Here is a 22701-nt window from a genome sequence, read left to right as displayed (position 1 = left end):
TTGTGATATAGATCCAGCCCATACACTTTGCACTGACAGTAGGGCTTTTTCATATACTTTTTGCAAAATGAGTGAGATGAGGAAGAGCAAGAGAGAGATACAGAGTACTGTAGCTGCAGCACTAGAGATGCGCTCTAGTGGTTGGATGGATCTGATCGGTGCCAGGACATTTAAATCCCAGCCCCAAGAGGAAATCTGAGAACCACTACACCCAACATGGGTCAGGGAAGCAAGGAAGAAGCCAGCTATAGTTGGGAGCAGGAAAGCTCCAACCGGCGCCGACACAAGAAGCTCGGAGATTGAAGGTACGCCACATGGAGGCCTGCATCAGGAGATGTTGTGGAGAGGAGGCCAAGGCATAGCGGCTACCGGAGAGGCGATGGGACGCCAACAGAAGGAGAATGTGCCCCACTAGAGAAATCGAAGAACCCAGAGAATTCTGAAGCCTCCACAAGAGACCGGTGAGCCCAGCGAGGGAAATTGGGAAACTGGGGTGCTTCACAGCATATCCCGCATGCCGATGACAGACAGTGATATTCACAGGGCGAACCTGAGCAAGGGAGCTGGGACGCTGAATGCATTATGGAATGAAACAAATGAAAGGGGGTCGAACACCCAGTGGCTGAATGAGTCAGACTGTTACATGTGGAGAAAGCCCTGGCAGGAGAGTATACCAGGCAACTTGTTGCGAGTCTGGGACCTGCACCCAATTATAAAGTGAACATGGTGAAAGCCCTGGCAGGAGAGTATACCAGGCAATGTGATTGCGAGTCTGGGTCGCACACCCTATTGCGAAACAGCTGAGAGCCAAGAAGAGGAAAGACAACCTCTTAGGTATGTGAAATCCAGGGAAAGGGAACCAAACCACCTGAACTGGAAATTTGAATATATTGTTAAAGCCAAGTAGAGGAAGAGAACTCCTTGACTGTTTGAAATCGAGGGGAAGATAGCCATAAACCCTGGACTGGAAAATTGCATATTTTGGTAAAAAGATCTGAGATTTTGAACCCTGTGACTGTAAACTTTAAAGAGCCTGAGAAACTCAGTGAAAGAGGACCCCATCCTGAGGATTGTGGAACTATGATTATTTTTTTATTTTTGCACCTTTTGGAACTTTATGTGGGAACTTTGGAAAAAGCTACAGATGGCCTGTAATTCCATCAATCAGGCCTATATACCTTTGCACTTTATTTTGAGTTTAGCATGGAAGGGCTAGGTTAGGATTTTGGACACAGGACGTAGAACTCTTTACTTTTGGACATTCTGACATTGACATTCTTTAATTTAGTTGAGGCCTTTGTAGTGATAAGGTGGGATAGGTCTTTCTCCAACCCTCTTTTTCCTTTAATAAAAGTCTACAGCAACCATCACAATGCCCGTGTGCCCGAGTCTTACTCCTGCTTACTCACAATATGTATTGCAACATTTGTTAATGTTGTGCAAACTTTGTTAAGACCACCTTTGCCTCTCCTGTAGTTTTGGACATTATCTCCCATCAGCCTTATACCGCATAGTCAATTGTGAGAGATCATGGAAGCCGTAGGCCAAAATATCTGACTAGCCACAGGGTGATGGTAAAGATGAAATGCCTACGAGGAACTGCATGGCATTTCATGGTAAAGATGAAATGCATATGAGGAACTGCATGGCATTTCTTTTGCATCGAATGGCAGCAACTGGCCATGAGGTTGCACATTACATGCAGTGACACTAATTGCATGAGGCATTCATTGTCATTACTTGTGGCTCTAGAGGTTTCACGTCACCCATGGAAAAGAAACCATTCATGTAATGAACTGTGGGGTGTTAATGGGTCATTTGAGGTTGAGCATGGCAAATGATGAAATCAGTTACAGGTGAGGCTGCACATATGGTACCCTATACCATAAATGTCATGTTTTCCTACCCAGCTGAAGCAGCAGAGGAGTGAGCGTGCATGCAGAAGCACACGCAGAGGTGGCACGTTCACCCACGGCGTGGCTTGCCTGCTAGTTGGCTGCCCTCCCTTCTCCCACAAATACATGGTCACTGCCGTCCCTTTCGGAATGACAAGGCAGGGCGTTGCAGCAAGACCCCCATGATTGCTCTTCCTCCTCTCCCCACGGCAGCTGGTGACGAGTCCACTGTTGGTCCCTTCCCTTCCTGTGCTGCTGTCTTCATTGCTGACAGCAAGACGACCGTAGCCTGATCGCTGACAACGTTGCTGCGTTGGTGATATGGAAGGCAGGGCGTGGTGAACTCGGACAGCCTGCCTGAAGGTATTCATGTGTCTAGGCAGGTGGCATGTTGCACCTGCAATGCATTTGCAATGTTTTAGATCTGTGTAACTGTGGGTACGACTTAAATTGACTCTTTGAGCAGCAGAACCTGATATATGATGATATATGGGTGATTTTGTTCTCTTTTACTTCTGAGTAAAGTGAAGTTTATGTCAACCACTGGTTTGTTTTGATTTACCGAAGTATCATTTCAGGAAAAAACACAAAATTAAGGTCCCACCATTTAAAGCTGACACCTGCGTGCTCAATATGCTCACATGAAAGAGTCAGAAGTTAAATCGTCCATCCAGCCCAGGATCATTGATCTGTGGGTGATGTTGCGTAGCAAGCAACGGTTGTGGGCATGCACGAGCCTCGTACTGGCTTGCGCATGCGTGTTATAATAAACGAGGTGCCGGAAGGCAGTTGCCGCCGGGACCCCATACCAGCAGCACGCGTCCCGCGTATGCTTACCGTGTGCGTGTGGGCAACCCGGGGCACACCAGACCCTCCTGGCAGTTCCAGTGGCTGCATCAAGGGGGCCGGCAAGAGTGAGTGGGGGTAACTCCAGACATTTTAGGAGTGTGTCGATGATCGAACAAGGTATGCAAGAGCTGGACATTGCTGAGGAAGAGGAGGATTAGGAGGAGGTGTTCTTGATCTCGAACATTGCCACAGGTACAAGACAGAGAAGACAACCAACTTGCACAGTGAACATTGGGAATGTGCCAACACCTGTCTTGATCGACACAGGAGCGCCGGTCTGCGTCCTGGCAGCAGAACATTGAGGCCCTCCGAGGTCCTCCCTAATTGGAAGTGTCCAAGGCCCGAATATTTACCTTTGGTGGAGACACGCCACTGCCAATCCATGGAGTCTTTGTGGCACCTGTCTCACATGGACAGAATATGATCAAGGCAAGATTTTTTGTGACCGATGTAAGCCCACACTCCCTTTTGAGCTGTGCCGCCTCAGAGGCTTTAAACATCGTACACTTCACCATGGAAGTGCACCAAACAGACGTTGACCGCCTCCTGAACCAGTGTCTTCCAAGGTGTGGGCAAGTTGAAAGGTGACCCTATCAGACTGCACATTGATGGGTCCGTGAGACCAACCGCCCTCAAGCACAGACAGATTCCGTTCCACCTAAGGGTGCAAGTTGAGAAAGAACGCCAATCTCTGATCGACATGGATATCATTGAAAGGATAGAGGGTCCGATGCCGTGGGTTTCTCCTATAGTAGTTTCACCCAAGCCCAAACAGCCTGGGGCAGTCTGCATCTGTGTGGACATGAGACTGCCAAATGCTGCCATAAAATGGGAAAGGCACCTCACGCCCACACTCAACGACATCATGGTTGAGCTGCAAGGGGCAAAAGTGTTTTCCAAGCTCGATCTAAGATCTGGGTATCACCAGTTGGAACTCCACCCGGAATCACGATATATAACAACGTTCACCACCCATATATCAATTTAAAAGACTCAGTTTTGGTTTCTCGTCAGCGGTGGAATTTTTCCAAAACGTCATCCGTAGAGCCCTGGCGGGACTAAAAGGTGTCATCAACATGTCCGACGACATCCTGGTCTTCGCCCAGTCTGAATCTGAAAATTTGAAAAGGCTGGAACGAGCCATGGAAAGACTCAAAAGCCTAGGTCTGACACTACACAGGAAAAAGTGCGAGTTCCTCAAGAACCGCATCAAATTCTTCGGATTTGTTTTCCATGCCGGAGGCATCTCTCCTGACCCGGAGAAGGTGCGAGACATTCGCGAAGCGGCCTCCCCAGAATCACCAGCAGAGATAAGAAGTTTTCTTGGCATGGTAAACTACTGCGGGAGGTTGATTCATGACCTGGCATCGTTGTCAGAACCCCTACGAGCGTTGACAAGAAACAACGTGGCTTGGGCTTGGATGTCCAAGGAACAAAAGGCTTTTACCGATATCAAGAATGCACTTTTGGGCCCGGAGACAATGGCATACTTTAGCCCAGACAGAGAGTCAGAAATTGTTGTAGATGCCAGCCCCGTGGGTCTGGGTACAGTCCTGATGCAAGGAGACTTAGATGGACACATGCGCCCCATAGCGTATGCTAGCAAAGCGCTCACGGAAACCGAGAAAAGATACTCGCAGATTGAGCAGGAAGCTCTTGCCATTCTGTGGGGGTGCAAGCATTTCAGATTGTACATCTCAGGAAAGCCTGTGGTTGTCATTACGGATCACAAACCACTCATACCAATCTTGGCCGGGCCGTCCTCCAAACCACCTCCACGCATCGAACGGTGGATGCTATCGTTGATCGAGTATGGTGTCAAATTGCAATATCGTCCAGGCCCCCATAACCCGGCAGACTACCTGTCCAGGCACCCAGGGGCCAGACGGGATTGTGACAACACCAAGGTGATAGACTGCATCGACATGGTCCGCAACGTCATGGAGGCGGCGCTGCCAGTGGCACTATCCTGCCAGGAGATTACTGATGCATCCGAGGGAGACGAAATATTTCAGGTCATCAGGGAAGCAATGAACAACGGTGAGTGGAGGGAATTGCTCACCAACAATGCAAGGCGGGAAGCCGGCACGCAAAAGGACCTTCAAGCATTGTGGAAGGCACGCAGTGAACTCTCGGTGACTGAGGATTGACTCCTGTTACGAGGCCGACAGATTGTCGTCCCGTGAGCTCTGGTGGCCAAAGTGCTACAACTGACACACAAGGGACATCAAGGAGCCACGAAAACTAAAGTGCGCCTGAGACTTAAGGTGTGATTCCCGGACATGGAGAAGAGAGTGGACGATTTTGCGCATGCCTGTATTCCTTGCCAGGCGACCAGTCCGGCAGAGAGAGGCCCACCGATAAGCGCAATGGAGAGAAGCGAACGGCCTTGGGGGACAGTGCATGCCAACTTCGGTTCCACGGGAAGAGGTATGTACTTCCTGGCGGTTGTGGACCAGTGGTCGAGATACCCCGAAGTGGAACTGGTACAATCAACGGCGAGTGACCACACCATCTTTGCGCTAGAGAAAATGTTCACCACCCATGGCTTCCCGATTGAACTATGCTCTGATAATGGCCCGCCCTTCCAGGGACAGCAATTCGCCAGATATCTGGAAGAAAGAGGTATCAAGCATAGGAGAGTCACCCCGCTCTGGCCAAGGGCAAACTGAGAAGCCGAGCGGTTCATGAGAACGCTCAATGAAGTCTTCAGAATCCTGTTGAATGGGGGAGCAGAACTGCGCCAAAACCTCTTCGAATTCCTCTGAGAGTATCGGATGACCCCAAACCAGTCCACAGGGGTCACACCGGCGGAGGCACTGTTCAGCCGCTGCCCCATAGGGCTGCTGCCAGATGTAGAGGGGCGAACACCAGGGGTAATAGATGACAACCTTGTCCGCCAAGAACGACTGGTCAAGAATGAGAGGGAAAGTGTACAAAGGAACCTTGAAGAAAAGACCATCGGAATAGGGGACACTGTGTTAGTGAGAAACAGGCGTCCAGAGGGGAAGTTGTCCCTCACGTACAAGCCACAACCGCTAGGGGTGACTCATGTGAAAGGGTCTATGGTCATGGCAGCCAACAAGAGAGGGACAATCACGAGGAATGTATCCTACTTCAAGAGGATAGAGGCCAGCCTGCCGGAAGCAACGCCGATGGCTCGTGAGGAGGTGCCCTCAGAAGGCACCCAGCCGGCAACAGCACCCGAGGAGGAAGGAGCCCCAGCTACCCCGGGAACACCCGGACCATCCTGAGAAGATGGCAGAAGGTACCCGAGCAGCAAGGGGCACCAACCCCTGTTGAGGTTCCAAGACCGAGAACTGTTTGCAGTAACTCATGTTGGAGTATGGTTATGGTTATTGTTTAATTGTGTTCTTTGTTTGGGAAAAGGGGGGGATGTTGCGTAGTAAGCAACGGTTGTGGGCACGCACGAACCTCGTTCCGGCTCGCGCATGCGAGTTATAATAAAGGAGGTGCCGGATGGCAGTTGCCGCTGGGACCTCATACCAGCAACACCCGTCCTGCATATGCTTACCGTGTGCGTGTGCATGTGTGTGTGTGTGTGGGGCGTCCGGGGGCACACCAGACCGCTAACAGGCATGAGGGTGTCACTCGCAATACTCTCAAAATCCCTGGGAAATCAAGCAGGTTCTATTAGAGCCTGTTACAATGTCTACTCCTTCGGTGCCGAGAGGGAGTCGGCTCTCTGAGGTGCTAGAGAGGAGTGTGAGGAGAAGAAAGCAACGGAAGGAGCCGAGCGTTGGAGATAGGGAAGTTACTAGTAGGTTTGTTGATGAGATACACCCAAAAGGTTACAGTTGGACAAAAGAAACGGGAGGTGGCTCCAGTTCTCCTAACTCACACCTAGCCCTGTCCCTGAAAACGTTGCATACCCGCTAGTATCTCACAAGCAGATTTCATCCTCACTCGTGAAACTGGACTTGTCAAGCGCTCCAGCAAAGCAAATATGAATCGGGAGAATTACAGTGGAGAAGCCACCAGTTCACTGGATCGAAAGTTGCATATGGGGGATTCATCAGTGGGAATTCAAGCAGGAACTAGAGCTATTACAGCATCAACAGTGAACATCCCACTGCAGTCTTTAACAAGGGTGGAGGAGAGAGCCTTACCACAGCCCCTATCAAAGACTCTCTGGTGTTGTGTTACACCAATGCAGGCAAAGACAGACTGTAAATTGAATGACCCTTCAAAATGGAAACTCACAAAGGAGTGTATTATATCTAAACTCGACTGGATAGACAATCTAAAAGAGTGTCGCCTATGGCTTGAATCTGTCAAACAGGAAGTGATTAAGTTCCCTCGTTGAACAGCAGATAAGCACTGTCAAACTATCTCAACAGAAGTCAGTAGCAAAAATATGGTTTGAGAAGAAATCTGTGATAAATGACAGGATTCGTGCATTCCGCCATGCCCATCTCCCTCATCAACTTTTTTTCTAGTTTTAGCAGAAATTCCATGTGCACCTGCACAGTCTCATTTATGTGTAACCATATCTGCTATCATGACACAAAGAACTTCTATTCCAAGGCATCTCCGCATAGGAAAAACTCAAATACGGGTGATCGCAGACAGCAATTTAAGAGAAATAATCTTGGATAACACCTACGTGCAATAGCTAGCGAGAAACGAACCTAGAGAAGTTCTAAGAAACCAAGTTCTAGCCTGGCTACACCAGAAAGTAGCATACAGGAGCATAAGATAGCATGACTTGAAAGTCCTTCGTAGGTCACGGATTGGTGAATGGTGTTCCCTTAGCAGTAGAGACTGCATAGTTGTGGAATGTGGCAAAAGGGTATTACCCAATTTGTTCAAATTTAATTGATCAGATAGTAAATTTAGCCAAATTTGGTAATCAATACCGAACATGGGGAGCTGTTTTGCTTTTCAGACACATGTAATGACCTTAGAATTACTTAAATTATTACACAGACTAAAAGTTCTTGGACTCAGAAAGGCAATAATGTACACTTAGACCATTAGTTGGAAAACAATGTTCTCTTTACAGGCCCTTTATTCAACTTCATAACACACATAAGACTAGGGAATAAATGCAATTGATTATACATGAATACATGAGCAAGAAGCAACATATCAAGTATACATCACCATTACGGCAGTTGTAGGACAAAGCTTCATCTCAGCCATGACAACACTACCTAGTCCAAAGGCAGGGAGGCAGAGAGATCACGTCAGTGGAAAAACCTAGCTTGTCTTCTGCGCTCTCGTTCCCAGTAGCCCTTATCAATGCACCTGCACATCGCTGACTCCCCCCTCGGATCGTCCTTAAGTGAACAGTACGCAAATTATTCTACACAGTAAACTCATCTACTTCACGCTAAGATATTGCAACCACTGCAGAAATCATGTCTGCCTCCTGACTGAGCTTGCAGAAACACAGGGCCTCATTATAAAATGTGCAGAATGGGTTTAACAGCGCCGGTAATGGTGCAGGTGCTATTAAACCCACTCTGCACTAATACGAGGTTCCCCCCGCGGGACGCGCTGTGGACGTCTGGTTTATCCAGACGTCCATAGCGGGTTCCTCGAGGGAACCAGGGAGCTAACAACGGGCCCATTATGAGTGGGCCCGTTGTTAGCTCCCTCACCATTCCCATTGAGCCCTATGGGGGCTCAAATGGGAATGGGGAAGGACCGGACCCGGGTGCCCTGAAGGAGGAATTACCGGGCCCTCCATACTCGGAATGGCCCGGTAATTCCCCATTCAGGGAATCCGGACCCGGACATGATTTTCGAGGCAGCCATGGCGCTAATAGCACCATGGCTACCTCCAAAGTCGTAATGAGGCCCATAGACTTTCATTGCGGTTTGGGAGTGAATGTCCAAAATGGCTGCACACTGGCTCCATGTTATTAAGCTCATTTTCGCACACAAACTACAGGAGCGGGGGTTGCAGTGGTGTCTCCCGCTCCCAATGTTCCCCTACCCCTTCCCCCACTTTCTCCTGAGGCCTTGAGGCAGGGGACGAAAAAAATAGATAAAAGCAGAACCTATACCGTCAGATCCGACCCGTGTAAGAGGGATGGAACTGATGCTGCAGGGTCAGAAGGAATCGGAGAACCAAAAGTCAAGCGGGGTGAATGGTGGGATGTATTGGAGGAATGGGGAGTCAAAGTTTTTCCCAGATTTGGCTGCAACAAAATTGTATTTGTGGCAAAATCGACCACAGTCTATTCCGCTGCGAAGAATTCTGCCACGGCAAAATCACGTACACCCAGCAAAAACAATCTCCCCATTATTTGAGTATTTGTAATGCCTGTCAAATGTGTCATCAAACTTGAGCATTGTGGTTGACTACGCAGAGGATACATAGCTAATTTAGGTGGGGTAGGTTTTGCGTTATGTAACCGGTGACATCAGCCATTAGACCAATATATTTTAAATCTAAAAGGATTGCTAAAAGGAAGTGAAGTGAAATAGAACTGGGGACAGGAAGTATTCGGAGAACTGGGTGGCAGACTTGCGACGGAGGCCAAGGGGACCATAAGGTGTTTAGCTGAGTGGCTGAAAGTTTTCCTGTTCAGTGTGTCGATTTTGTGTAGCATTGCTCATAGGATATCCGAGCACCAGGCTTCATCCTTAGTGAGGGTAGGGGGGCATGGATGGTGTTTCCAGTTCCCTAAAGATCGAGAAAATCTCTCGTGTTAGATTTTGCATTGTGTATTCTAGAGTTGAAGGAGTTGGCTTTGGCCATTATAATGGCTGATTTGTAACATTTAGCGAGTTTGGCGAAGTCGCCTTTCAGGTAGTCGGTGGGATTTCTTTGGCACAGTAGTTGTCATTTAAGGTTAAGCAGTTCAAGGAGGTCAGGGGTGAACCAGGAGTTGGTGCCTAACAGGTTTGATTATCCGAGGAACTAGGGGGGCAATGGTGTTCACTGCTTTAGCTAGGGTAAGAGTGTAGATGTCCACTAGTGTCTTGGGATTGGAAGTGAAAGAGGCCTTGAAGCAAGGTATGTCAAGTCAAGGCAAGATCTTATCTTTGGTGAGCTTCTGGGAGATGCGTGTCACTGCTGTGGGTAGTGGAATGGAGGTGGATATGGGTTTTGAAGGTTTGCGAGATGGCAAAGTGGAAGATTTGATGGTGAGACCATGGGCAGAGGGGGTTAGCGCTAATTGTGACATGGCAATTGTGGTCGGTGATCCAATCTAGAGTGCGGCCCTTTGCATGAGTGGAGTTGTTGATGCAGTGTGTGAATCCTAGAGTTTCTAGTGCTTTAGCCAGCAAGGTGGCCTGAGGGTCGTTGATGTCATGGAGGCCTAACGTGAGGTCACCCAGGAGGATAATTTTAGTGGAGGCTTTGATACTGTCCTCTAGAATGTGAAGGAGGTTCTTTTCGAAGTTAAGGGTGTTGCCGTGAGGGCGATAGATGAGGTGGATGGTTATGGTGCATGTGGGTGATGGGGAACGTTTAATGGAAAGCAGGTCTACATTGTCCTTGAGGGATGGCTTGAGTAGTCTGATAGGGAGGGAATCTCTGGTATCAGAGCGACACGTCCACCTCTGGATGAGAGTCTGTCATTGCGATAGATGGTGTACCCAGCAGGGATGGCTACAAATAAGGCGGGCCTGGCGCTTCATGGAGCCATGTTTCTGATATGGCTTAGGCATCTAGTTTGTGGTTGGTGATGAGATCATTTATCTCTAGCGTGTGAGCACTTTGTGAGCGTGCGTTGATGAGGGCGCATTTCAAGAGTGGTTGTATATTGGTTGGTGTGGTGTGTGGGTATGTTGTAAGGCCTGTTTGGGTGATGGTGATGGGAGGCTTGCCAGCTGATGTACGGAATGGTTTTGGTTGGTGTCGTGTGGGCTGGTGTAAGCAAAGCCCTGTACTCTGGAATTATCGAGCGTACAGGTGGGTGCAGGTGGGGGTTTGGTGTTAGCGTAGTCATGGTGAGCATGCGGTGCAGCAGAACTAGATGGACAAGAGGGCCTGTAGTGTTTGGTGGCTGCAGGTGTCATAGCTGCAGGCATACTGATAACACTAGTACCTGGGGTTGCAGGGCTAGGATCGGCGCCATACAAATGTTACATACATAAATCAATAAATAAAACACTTTGAAAGAAAGAAATAGGTTTTCATGTAATGAAAAAGTTGTTACAAGAACCCGAGGGAGGGGAAGAGTCACATACAGAAAGTGCTATTGTAGTGAGGGAGGGTTATAGGGATACCACCTGCGAGAGTGAAATGAGGGGTAGTATCTGAGAAGTAGGAGAGAACAGGAATTCAAGGAGACAACTGCTTGGTGAGGGATGCGACTGAGGTTGCTGAGGAAAGTGTAGAAGAGAATATTAGAAAGAAGATGGAAGTATATGTTGTTGTGAGCAATATGGCAGTGGAAATCCATCTAAAGAGTTACCCTAAGGAAGATAGAATAGAGGAAGATACTATAGGTGGAAATAGAGGAAAGGCAGTGAATACCTTCAGGACAAATGCATGTTGTCAAACTGGGAGGAGAGAGAATTGTTGTAAGCCAAAGAAAACAGACTACAACTGCACTGGTAGCAAAGGGCGGGATTGATACAGATCCTCCATGTGAAGGGATTGAACACATAGCGAGGGGGCGCAATACAGACCCTCCAATTGAAGAGATTGAAAGTGTACAGATGAGGAGTGATACAGTCCCTCAAAGATAATGAGGCATGGAGGATAGAGAGAGGGACTGAAACATACTGTGTAGGAGAGTACCAGGAGATGGAGAGTGATCTAGAGCCCCAGGAAAAAAGACAGAGAAGATCGGTCGGTCCAGGAGGACCACTTGGAATCATGAAAACGTACAAAGGTGGGTGACGGAATGAGCTGGCATGACAACACTGATGGACAGGAAGGACAATACATTGGTGGGCAATGAGAAGGGCCCAAAGTGAACTCCAAAAAGAACAGGGGATAAATGAGAGAGCAGGGACACATTTCCCCACCAAACCCCACCAGACTGCAATGAACCTCCATGTAAGCACCAACCCCAAAGTGCCCCAAAGAAACCATCTAGAAGGCAGAGACTAGAGAAACCTGAAAGCACCAGATAGCCCAAGAACCACAGTCTTGTGGCTGGGAAACATCCATGTCAAGGGTCTAAGGACAAAGAGACCACTGGCGTAACAGGGGCCCCCACAGCCCCCGCAGTGCGGGGGGGCGCCAGCACATGTCCTGGGAGGGGCCCCCCTGGAGAAAAAAAAGGAAAATATCTTTTTTTTTAAATTTCTTTTTCTTTTTTTCTTTTTCAATTTACTCTGCATTCATAAAGAAATGATTTCTGTGACAGAAATCATTTCTTTATGAAGGCAGTGACTACACAAAGAAACGTTCTTTTTGAAATCCGAGGGCTCCGTCCCCCTATGGCATGGAAGACCCTAGGCTGGAGGCCTCCATGTCATGGGGTGGGGAGAGCCCTATGGCTTAAAAAATAAATAGTTTATTTTTGAAGTCACTCTGCCTTCCCAAAGAAAGGATTGCTGTTATGGTTCGGTCCTTAATGGAAATAATTTCTTTATGAAGTCAGAGTGACTTCAAAAAGAAACAATGGGCCTCAACCGCCGGACCCGTAATGATTTACCGTTGCCCGACTTCCCGGGGGATTACAAGCCTGGCGGTCCAGGAAGTTAGGCGCAGGCAAATGGTAAATCCCCTTTTCCATTGGATTCTATGGGAATGGGGTCCACGGAAGCACCGGCACCGTTAATAACGATGCCGGGCCTTCCGTGAGAACTCTGCGGGTGGGTGCCGTTCCGCCTGGCAGGTCTGGTCTGACCTGCCGGGTGGGATAGCAACCGCCTGCAGAGCTGTAATATGCCGGTCTGGACACAACGGTGCCAGTAAGCTTACCGGCACCGTTGTTTTTCCAGACTGGCATAGTTGTAATGAGGCCCGCCCAATTTTTGGGGAAGTATTAGGGCTCCCCTCAACCCCATGACGTGTCTGTGTGTGTGAGTGTATGGTGAAAGGGTGCACACTTAAATGTATGGATGGGTGCCTGGTAGTGTGTGCCTCTATGGTGAAAGGGTGCACAATTAAATGTACGGGTGGCTGCCTAGGTGTGCCTGTATGGTGAAAGGGTGCACACTTAAATGTATGGATGGCTGCTTGGGTGTCCCTGTATGGTGAAAGAATGCACACTTAAATGTATGGATGGCTGAGTGTGCGTGTGTGTATATGGTGAATGGTGTGTGTGCTTGCGTTCAGGGGCGCAACAAATCTACATTTCAGGGGGGCTAACCCTTCAAATGTTGGGAGAGGCGCTAACTTCATGGGTGGTGAGGGAGGGGCAAACTTATTTGTTTGGGGCATCTAATTTCTTTACGCGTTTTAATGAAACTATTCTAGTGCAGCTTCAATGTTACAAGCAGTTAACTCTCTCCTTTAAGGTTGAAAGCACCCACTTATGGACTGCTTTGAGAATGAGTGGTCTCCTGCTGCCTCCCTACACTTCCAATCACTACCCTGGCATGCAAGTATTAAACCCACATCGCAATTTCAATTGGCTAAAAAAAGGGGCATTTGAATGCAGGTACTAACAGTGAAATGCTTTATTTTAGTAATTGCTGGGCTCTTGTTAACAGCAAAACCCAGGTGCCATATAAAATCTGTGTCCTGTTCTGTCTGGCAACTGCTGTGAAGGTCGACCAGGTTGAGTCAACATAGCCCAAATGTAAGGGGGATGGGGGAGTGAGTGCTAAATCCCAGTCAACTCAATGGTGTTGCACCAATACTTGCGTTTAATGCCTTCATTACTCATTACTCCTAGCCCTATTCCTCCTCGTCCAAGTGTGTATGAGACAGTATTTGTGTATGAGGCAGAGTGCCTTATACACAAGTACTGGGATGAGGTAGAGGTACATGGAGGTAATTCCTGACTGAGCTACCTGTAATCATCGTTACTCCTAGTCCCATTTCTCCTCATCCCAGTACTTACCTATGAGGCAAAGAGCCTCATATGTAAGCTCTGGGACAAGGAAGAGGGACGTGGAGGTCATTCTGGGCCCAGGAGCTGAGTTTGGAGGTTGGGGTAGGGTTGGGAGGGAGAGGGGATGTGTGGTGGGGGACAGGATTGTGCAACAAATCATAAAGGCTGTCCATTTCCAGGCTAAGCAGGCATGATATGTAATATTAGTGGTTAGAGAGGCATTTTGGTGCAGCCAGTCTAGTCATTCCTCACTTTGGTATGACATTTGTTTAACTGGGCATTTCTGATAAAGCAGTCCTGCTAAGTGAATTACCTGGCTAGACTTCCATTTGGGTGCTGCCAGTCTAGCCGCTTCTTACTGCGGCTTTGTATATTTTTCTGGGCATCTGTGATCAAATGATATAAGTCAATTATAACGCGCCTGTACACAAGTGTTTCTAGGCGCAACAAGACAAGAGCGGGAAAATAGAGGGAGGACAAGACCAATCTCACTAGGCCTTGTGTCATTCAGATCATGCAAGTGCAAGAACGAGAAGTGCAAGGGAAAAAAAGGGGGGAAGTGCAAGGGAGAGGAGAGGGAAAAACAGGGCAGCAATGCTCTGAGTAAGTGCAGCCAGGGCAGCGCGGCTCTGGGTAGTGCAAGGAGAACAAGGGATTATATGGTTACAGTTACAGCCCCTAAGTGCGTGGTAGGCCCAAAGGCAGTGCAAGGGTGACTGATCAAGAAATAGTCTGGACTCAGTGAGCCAAGCAACCAGTCGGTACAGCAGACAGGTAGGTCAGGTAAGCCAGCAGGGGAGGGAGAGAGAGAAAGCAGAAGAGAAGAGGAAAGGTTTGAGCTGCTTCCGGAACTTCAGGTGTCCGGCTCAAGTTTGAGAGGGGCAGGGAGGCTATTCCAGAGGGAGGTGCCTGCAGAGGAGAGAGATCTACCACCCACTCTCTGCCTGGAAAAGTGTTTAACCCTTAGAGAGTTGTAGCTAGCAGAGGAAAGGGCTTGAGAAGGGAGATATTCTGGAAGAGAGCGTTGGATGTAGTGTGGGCCCCAGGCCCAGAAAGCCTTGTGGACAATGCAAAGGGTCTTGAACTTGATCCTTGCAGCAAATTGGAGTGAGTGGAGAGATTTCAGGGCTGGAGAGATATGATCCCTGGGCTTGAGGCCAAGGATACGTCTCGCAGTCCTGTTCTGGATTAGTTGCAGAGGGTGGAGAGTAAAGGAAGGCAGATTGAGAAAGAGCCTGTTGCAGTAGTCCAGCCTAGAGACAACCAAGTCTCTGGAGACAGTGAGCTTCTGGGGGAAGTGAGAAAGGCAAGAGTACCTTTGAGGATGAGCAGCTGGAAGTGGGACTGCCTGGTGACATCCGAGATGTGAGGAGAGAAAGAGAGAGTGGAGTCAAAGATGACACCAAAGTTGTTTGCCTCACAGAATGTCGAAGGAAGAGGGCCCAAGGCGGGCGGCCAGACTGAGAGCGAGAAAGGAGGGGCAGGAGTCCAAATGAGAAGGATCTCCATCTTACTGACATTAAGGCAGAGATCATTGGAGGCACACCAATCCTGAATCGCGGATAGACAGTCTAGAATGAGTGAGAGAGGAAAGGAGTCTGAGGGGAGCCTGAAGGAAAGCGGAGTGTCATCCGTATAACACTGAAAGTTAGAGGCGAAGGTAGAGATCAGGTGGGCCAAAGGGGCCAAGTAGAGGTTGGAAAACCAGGGTGAGAGGATGGAGCAGAGAGAAAGGGACCAAGTTGGACCTGGGAGGGGCTGTCCAAGAGGAAGTAAGCCAGCCACTCAAGGGCCAGATCAGCGATGCCTAGGTTCTCATGGAGTGGATTGATCAGGATTGATTAGGATGGCGTGGTTGACCGTGTCGAAAGCAGAGGAAAGATCAAGGAGGATGAGGACAGAAGGAATGCTGGAATCAAGGTTAGAGAACAAATCTTCACAGGTGTTCAGGAGAGCAGGTTCCGTGACTCTGGCAGCTCTGAAGCCAGACTGAAGGTCATGAAGCACAACCAACAGATTCTGTGTGGAGAGTAAGCTGGGAGATGGCCAGCTTTTCCAACAGTTTGCCCAGGAAAGGGGTGATGGAGATTGGGTGATAGAATGCCGGGCAGGCAGGATCGGCAGACAGCTTCTTGACGAGTGGATGCATAAGGGAGTGCTTAAGGGGAGAGGGGAACGTGCCAGTGGTGAAAGTGTGATTACAGAAATCGGCCAAGGCTGGATCAAGAGTGTGTGCATTAAAACACATATTTATATAATTCTGCTAGTGCAGTGTGCGGCATATACCTTCAGCAGCACGTTCGTGGGTATTGCGCAAGCATGATAATCTATGCCGGCCCAGAGTGTGTCACGACCAGTGATTTGTTGCTGAGTTGGGGGGCCCCCACATTTTGGGTTACACCACTGAAAGAGACCCTCACTGATCCAACCCTTGAAGGAGCGAAACATCCTCTGTGACAATTGAACTTTTTAGTTAACTTGTAATCTTTTTGATTAGACTAAGATGAACTTTGGAACAATTTGATTTGCCCTCACACTTTATTTGGAGTACGGATTGGAAATTTGGGGAGACCAACTAATGTTTTTGAGAAACCCTTTGAGCAAGAGGGAGAATCTTGTTTTGAGGGATTGGCCCTTCGTTTTTATTAACGTCTCAACACTCTGAGAACCTGTTAGCCCGACACTTGGAGATATAAGTATCTTGACAATTTACCTTTTGTGTTATTTTGCGATTCTGACAAAACTTTACTATTGTTTTGTGTATGAAAGGGCATTACATTGTATTGACACTTTAACTTTGTGTCTAGCTTTTTTTTAAGTTGTGCTAAACTGCCAATGATGTACTTATAGTGCCACAACATAGCAATTGAATTATAAATGTATTTCGTTCTCAAATTTAAAAAAATGTAAAATACGATATTCCATATGTGCTTCATGAATGTTAAGTTGTTTTTTTGGAACAAGTTATATTTTGAAATAACCATTTAAAAATGTGGTAATAGGTTCTGATAACGAAACGTGTGCCTCATGTACCATTGTACACCTATTGTGAAAAATAGCTCTGAACCCTTCCTTTCCCATTTTTAGGAAACATTCAACAAGGCCTCCCTACGTGCACATTATTCTGACTGAAGTAGACATATTACATGACAAAGGAAACTGTATCTTCAACATGCACATGTTCCTGCCCCAGAGGAGCATAGCCAAGGGGCCCCGTTATGAGAATGGTGGAATTGATAGAAAAATTGGTAATTTATATATCACTTGTGTTGTGTTTAAAACACCACCCAATTATGAGTTGGGATTGCATGGGATATCTACCTCGGAGTATGTTCATAGTACTGACTCGCTAAACATTTGCTATTTACTCGAGGCAGTATGTTCCGTGTCCCCATGGGATAATTATCCCATGAAATCCCAGCTCATGAATAGGTCCTGTTTTATATACGGGAGGCAATTAAAATACAAAGGGCCTCATTATGAGTTTGCCAGTAATTTGGTAGTAAATCAGCTCAATTACAGCCTAAATCGGTTACCATTACCACTCAGTCTCATGGATTTACCACAGGTTTAGGAATCGTGGTAGGCAGTGTACATTCCCCATTGTTTGAGTCCCTAGTACGCCATGGGGATTTTGGTGGAATTACAGTGAGTGGTAATCCTGCCGATTTTTGGATGTAAAGTGGAGTGTTCACCACCAGCTGGTAGTGGATCCTCCACTTTACCTTCAAGCTTGGAATCTGGTGGTGCAGTAAAAATGGCTGTAACTCTGTAATTGCCCAAAAAAGGTTCTGGTAATGGAATTACGATCACTTTTATACCCCAGTGCAGAACTCGTAATGAAGCCCACACTGTTACCACCAAACTCATAAAGAGGCACTAATAGGTAATAAGATTGAAAGATGTGGAGAGATGAGGCAGAGCAAAGGAGAAGGGAGTTCCAGTGTTTGGGGGCCAGGAGAGTAAAAGAACGGAAGCATGAAGAAGCACAGGGAGGTTTGTGAAAAGTGAGAAGAAATACATTCTGTGATCTTGGGGAACGAGAGATAAAGTGGGGCGAGGCCATGAGTACATTTGAAAACAACCGAGAGAAAGTGGTTAAGGAGACGAGATTCAAAGGGGAGTAATGAAATCAAAAGTAGGGAATGTGTAATGGAAGACTGAGGGGGTAAAGGGAAAAGGAGATGAATGGAGGAATTATAAATGCAATGAAGAGGAAGAAGGTGGGAAGCAGGAAGACCAAGCAATAAAGACGAGCAATAGTCAATACGGGAAAAGACAAGAGAGAAAAGAAGACGTTTCATAGCATAATAAATGCATAATGACAGTGTAAAGAGAGAAAAGAAGAGACCCAAGTACCAAGCCTTGAGGGACACCATATAGAAGAGTGACCAGCCCAAGTTACGGAAAAGGACCATAGAGAAAAGTAGGAAAAGAACCATTCGAGAGCAAACTCTGAGATACCCAAGGTGGAAAGGGAGGAAATAAGAAGAGAGTGATCAACGGTGTCAAATTCTGCAGAAAAGGCAAGAAGAATAAGAATAGTGGAAAGTTTGGAGTGACAGGCTGTGAGGAGAGTATCTGAGACATGTAGAAGAGCAGTCTCTGTAGAGTGAGGACAGAAACCAGACTGAAGAGGGGGAGGAGATAATGGAGATTCAGATAGCGGGTTACCTGGGCATAGGCAGCTCGTTTAAGAATTTTAGAAAGGAAAGGCAGAAGAGAGATAGGGTGGAAAGTAGCAGGAATAGATGTCTCAGAATGGGAAGAATAAGTGCATATGTAAAGGTAGCGGGAAAGCAAGAATTTACAAAAGAGGAGTTAATGAGAGAGGTGAGATAAGGAAGAAGATAAGGATATACTTGATGGATAAGAGGAGAGGGGAGAGGATCAGATGGAAACAGTAGGGTGAGCACGAGCTAAAAGGGCAGAGGTATCAAAGTCAGCAAGAGGAGAGAATGATTAAAAAGAATGTAGTACAGGACAGGGAGAGGATTAAGGAGTAAGAAAATGAATGAAAGCTGTACTGAGGTTTGCTACTTTAGATGTAAAATAGTTTGCAAAGTCAGAAGAAGAAAGAGACAATAAAGCAGATGCACCAGGAGCTTAACGAGACAGAATGTTGTGAAGAAGCTGATAGAGTGTGAGTTCAGAAAAATAGGATTTTTAGCAATAAGTAAAGCAGAGTCAAAAGAGGAATGCAATGTCGAGAGGGGAGCGAGAATGTTTACATTGCCGTTCGGCTTTGCGCAGAATGCTGTGAAGGGGGACAAAATCTGGAGAGAGCCAGGGCTGTGAGGTTTTACGAGTCGGAGAAAAAAGGTGCAAGGGATACGTTGAATCAGGCACAGATGCACAGAAGAATGTAGAGTGCTAGCAGCTGCATCAGGAGAAAAGGAAGACAAAAGCGAGACTGATGGAAGAGATGAGTGCAAAGAAGAGGTGAAAGATGGAGGATCAAAAGTAGAAAGATTACGATGAGTAAAGGTAGTCAAGGAAGAAACAGGAAGAGCAGGAGGGGAAACAGAGAAAGAGAGAAGTAAGTGATCAGAAGCATAAAAGGGGCAGGAGGCACAGGGGAGGAAGGAAGATGTGAAGAGAAAATAAGTCTCTTCAAGAACCAGACTGATGAGAAGGCGGAGAATAAAGGAAATGCAAGTGGTAAGAGTCAGCAAGTTAAATAGGCAAGGGAAATGATAAGTTAGGGGCGGAGAGGTTGAAATCCCCAATGAGAAAGAAAGAGGGAGAAGATGGGAGAATGTGGGATAAGAGAAGATCAAGATGTTCAAGAAAATCAACAAGTGGACCATGGGGACGATAGATGACAAGAAGAGAGACAGGGTAAGGATTAGAAAAGGAGGAAAAGTGATATTCAAAAAAAGGGAAACTTGAGGGACTAGACCAAGGAGGTAGAAGAGTCCAGGAGGAATTATAGAGAATTCCTGTGCCCCCCCCCCCCAACTCACCCCTCAGTGGGCAGGGAGTATGAGAGAAAGAGGTGGAGGCAGTATGAAGGGAGGCTGGACTAAGGCAATTGTCAGGGGTAATCCAAGTTTCAGTTAGACAGAGAAAGTGAAAATTAGAGCAAAGAAATAAATCAAGATTAGAGTGTGATTTATTGCAAACTGAACAAGCGTTTAAAAAACAAAATGAAATTGGGGGAGAGAGTCGGAAAAAATGGAGGGACAGGAAAAATCTTTGTTTCTAATCTTTCCTGCCAAGATCAAATTCTTCTGGTGATGCGTATTTGTCAGTTTTAGTTATTCAATATTCGTGAATTGGTCATCTGTTCATCTCCTCATCTACTAAGCTACTTCTGCAAACCTTAGTTATTTTCCAATTAAAATATTGTTGTTCACTATATGTTGGTTTGCCTAATTATGCCTGGTTACCATTTTGTTCTATTTTGCACTGTGCTGCTTGTGTTTTCTTTGAACATAATTTAGCGTCCCATTCCTGTTTGTTTTCAGTTTCACTTTCTTTATATTATTTTTAAATGCACCTTGTTCAGATATTCACCAAACTCCTCAATGTGCATACTAACTCCTTCCTTAACCTCCCTTACATCTCTCTTCAGTGTAATGCCAAGCAGCTCCTTAAACTCACCCAGGCTCTTAAGGACGCTCAGGGACAACGCATTTGTCTTGGCGGCAAGACACACAGGTTGGATTCACGGCGAGGCGCTTAGAGACTGGTCTCCGGTATTAAGCATGTTGTAAAAGATTAATTAAATAAACCTCTGTTGGTCTGATGCCCCATCTGGCCTCCAAGCTCCTCCACTATTTACTCATGTCTTCTTGCTCTCCATTCTTTTTCAAACTTCAATTGGGAGATCCAAACACCAACCTTCTTCTTCTGAAATGTCACCTCAACTGACTGATCCCCTGGGTTTTTACAGTGCCTTGGACCTGCCTTCCAACCTCACTCAGGTGTAAGGAGACTCAGGTGTGGTACCTGGGATAGGGACTGGTGGTCAAGCGCCGCCCCTGCGGATGGCGTACAGCTCTGCTGTGGTACTTGGGATTGGCTCTTTCTAGCTGATACACCCTTTCGCTGCCTTCCAGCCTCTCTCTGCGTTAAGGGAACTAGTGCATATTTCATATAGAGAACTTGGGCGACATCGAAAACTGGGCGTGGATGGTCTCTAGTGTCTGTTGGAGCACAACCTCAAGGACGGCATCCATTTCAAAATTCCTAACCCCCTCTTCCATATTAAATTGCTACTATAGGGACCTTACTGGTGAGCTTTACCTCTATGGACGGCTTCCAGTCCTGAGGTGGGACTTGGGGCCGGTTGGCTGCATTCCTCCTTTCATTAGATACTTGTGAGGGTGGTTTCTGCACATGAGTGAGGGGAGCAGAACATGCTCGAGCTGCAAGCTCTGCAGGACTGCCTCTCCTCGATTGCCTTAAGGGGGCCCCCATATTTGTTCTACTGGGGCACAGTTATCCCCAAGATCTATGGGGAGTGACCCTATCTCCAGGGTAGCCTGTAAAAGGCCAATGTCATGCCCCGGTGCCCCTGTGAATGTACCCTGAAATAACCATCAAGCACGGGAGTTCATCACAGAGGCTGGCTGCAACTGATCTACTTTGAGTGTTGGAACCTTACTCCCTCCCTGTGGCAGATACGTGGGCAGGAGCAGTGGCAGAGCCATGGGGCATGGTGGGGGCTGCCCCTCTTGGCTCCTCCCTGGTGCCCAGTGAGCCCCGAGCCTCCCGCTGGTGCCCTATTACCTGCCCCCCAACCCCTGGCCTTGAGGCAAAGCATATTGCAATTACAGCACACGTACAAATACTTGGGCCTGCCTTCATGCGAAGGAGGCCTGGCTAGCATGCACTTGAAGTGGGAGAATGGAACAAAAGGCTCCCACCAATCCCCTCACACCCCTGGCCTAGAGGATCACGGCCCAGGCACCCGCCATGAGAGGAGTTTGCCCATCTACCAGACGACCAAATACCCTGGTACAGGAACATACGGATGTGCCCACCCGCCTGCCCACTCGCCTGCCCACCAGCCTGCCCTGCCCATGCCGACACCTGCGGCATGGATGGACTCGACTGAACCATCCAACACTAAATCAACACATCGTTAGAGATGCCATGACGACCTAGCCAACGGTCAGCACACCCGTGCAAACATGCACACTGGACACTCCCACACCAATCCACACGAAGAACATACTCAGTGCTATGACGTAGGTGACGGACACACCCACTGACACGCATCTTTATTATTTTTCACATAGGCTTTTCAAAATGCAGAAACGCAAGACGCACAATGAACTCATCTAAAAAGGCTTGCTTACGCTTCTCCTAAACCCATGCATCATAATCAGAAATATAACGAAGACACGATACTGGGGATAAAGCAATGTGATACCATAACCTAAAGCGCTGTGTATCAAACGGTTCCACCTATGCACCAGGCCCAAGTAGGCGACGCCAAGGTCACACCTGCAAATTAAGCCAGGCACACAGTGGAAAATGCAATATTAATTGTGCAGAATTCTGCCTCAACCACGGTCTCACTTCACGTGACCAAACCGAACCTGACAGGGTGCCAGGCCCAGGAGGAGGGAGGCGCCTGGATCCCTCATTTCAAGATACAGGCAGATACAATTAAGCGACTCAATGGACATCTGCGGCGGTGGGAGTAGTCTGCCTTCCAGCATATGAATAAATCCTCACATTGTCTGCACATACCCATAGTGATACATTGTTGCACATGACAGGTGCACTCGCGAGCTGGGAACAACGATGGTCCCAGTCTGGGGGGCTCGCGAGTGGACCAATCAGAACATGGGGCTCTTATCACTGACGCCATTAACATTGACCAATCCTCAGGGGTCTTCATGTAACAATTTTCATGTATCAAATTGAAGGGACAACCCAAGTATACCACCTGACTAACCCTCGACCACTTATAACGCTCTCTATACGTATGCTATACTAACCCTACCACTCGAGGAGCCAATCCAGAGTGGCGATAGGTTTTTTGCTAACTTTCCCAGGTG

Source organism: Ambystoma mexicanum, chromosome 14 (genome assembly GCF_040938575.1).
Source record: "Ambystoma mexicanum isolate Mex_15411 chromosome 14, UKY_AmexF1_1, whole genome shotgun sequence".
In the NCBI taxonomy this organism is placed as follows: domain Eukaryota; kingdom Metazoa; phylum Chordata; class Amphibia; order Caudata; family Ambystomatidae; genus Ambystoma; species Ambystoma mexicanum.
Note: the sequence above shows the minus strand (reverse complement) of the source record.